Below are 1,416 nucleotides of genomic sequence, written 5' to 3'. Positions count from 1 at the left end.
GAAATTTACAGATTCATTGCAATCTCTATGATATTAGCAATCGCATTAGTTACAGAAATTTTTTAAAAACCTAAAACTTATATGAAATCACAAAACACCCCAAATAGCCAAAGCATTCCTGGAAGCATCAGGCTCGCTGCCCATAGCACAGTGGTTACAGCACCAGCCACATACACCTAGGGTGGTGGGTTCAAACCTGGCCCAGGCCAGCTAAACAAATGCAACAACAACAACAAAAAAAAATAGCGGGCATTGTCGGGGGCACCTGTAGTCCCAGCTACTTGGGAGTCTGAGGTAAGAGAATCACTTGAGCCCAAGTGTTTGCGGTTGCTGTGAGCTGTGACGCCATGGCACTCTACCAAGGACAATATAGTGAGACTCTGTCTCAAAAAAAAAAAAGTTGGAAACATCACACTACCTGACTTCAAAACATACAAAACTGACTTACTGTGAGGGTCTTCTGTGACTGTGTTGCAACTTGATCCAGTGGTTGGTTCAGATCTAGGCAAGTGGTGGTCCACGGTTTCTGAGGGAGGTTTCTCTCTGAGCTCCCTTGAATGTCTGTGGCCTTTGTACCAGACTGGTTGAAGGACAAGGCAGAAGTCAATAAAGAGACTATCCAGTCACTCCTAGAGAAGGAGAATTACCAGCTGCTCTGCTGTATCACAGAATATCAGAACAAGGGCTGGGTGAACAAGTTCATCTAGTACCAGCACATGTCACATAGAAATCTCATTTGTTTGGCTACCATTAAAGATGCCAGCCCCACCAATACTTAAAAACAATGGAATAGGCTCAGTGCCCATAGCTCAGTGGTTAGAGTGTCAGTCACATACACCAAGGCTAGCAGATTCAAACTCAGCCCAGGCCTACTAAACAACAATGACAACTGCAACAAAAAAATAGCCAGGCATGGTGGCAGGCACTTGTAGTCCCAGCTACATGGGAGGCTAAGACAAGAGGATCGCTTAAGCCCAAGAGTTGGAGGTTGCTGTGAGCAGTGATGCCATAGCACTTTACCAAGGGCAACAAAGTGAAACTCTGTCTCAAAAAAAAAAAAAAATGGAATAATCTTTCAGCTGGCTGTTGTGAAGAGTAATTGAATGTAATCCACCTCCTCAGTAATGGAGACAAGATCTCTACCAACTCAACTTCTTAAATCGTGAATGAAACTTCTGTGGGTCTTTGAAAAATGTGGAAATGTGAAGAAAGCTACCAACTTAACTGTATTGTCAATGTAAATATTTTAATAATTAAGCAGATCCCTCAAAAATTTGTCCCTAGGTTCCTCTTTCCTGAACTTGGAGCATATCTAGATAACAGACATCACTAGCAACTTCAAGCCTACTTTTTAGTGTCAACATGAAGAGGAAACTGAGTAGGTGTTGGGCAGGTGGAATTGATGAGACTCCTGAA

The 1,416-nt window shown here is 42.9% G+C and overlaps 1 pseudogene; it reads left to right on the top strand.

The window, feature by feature from the left end:
- The first annotated feature begins 557 nt into the window (after positions 1 to 557).
- LOC100966537 lies at positions 558 to 779 on the top strand (annotated as a pseudogene).
- The last annotated feature ends 637 nt before the right edge of the window (positions 780 to 1,416 follow it).

This window comes from Otolemur garnettii, unplaced genomic scaffold (genome assembly GCF_000181295.1).
Source record: "Otolemur garnettii isolate 467f Iridium unplaced genomic scaffold, OtoGar3 scaffold00225, whole genome shotgun sequence".
Taxonomy (NCBI): domain Eukaryota; kingdom Metazoa; phylum Chordata; class Mammalia; order Primates; family Galagidae; genus Otolemur; species Otolemur garnettii.
Note: the sequence above shows the minus strand (reverse complement) of the source record. Positions and strands in the feature narration are given on the sequence as shown.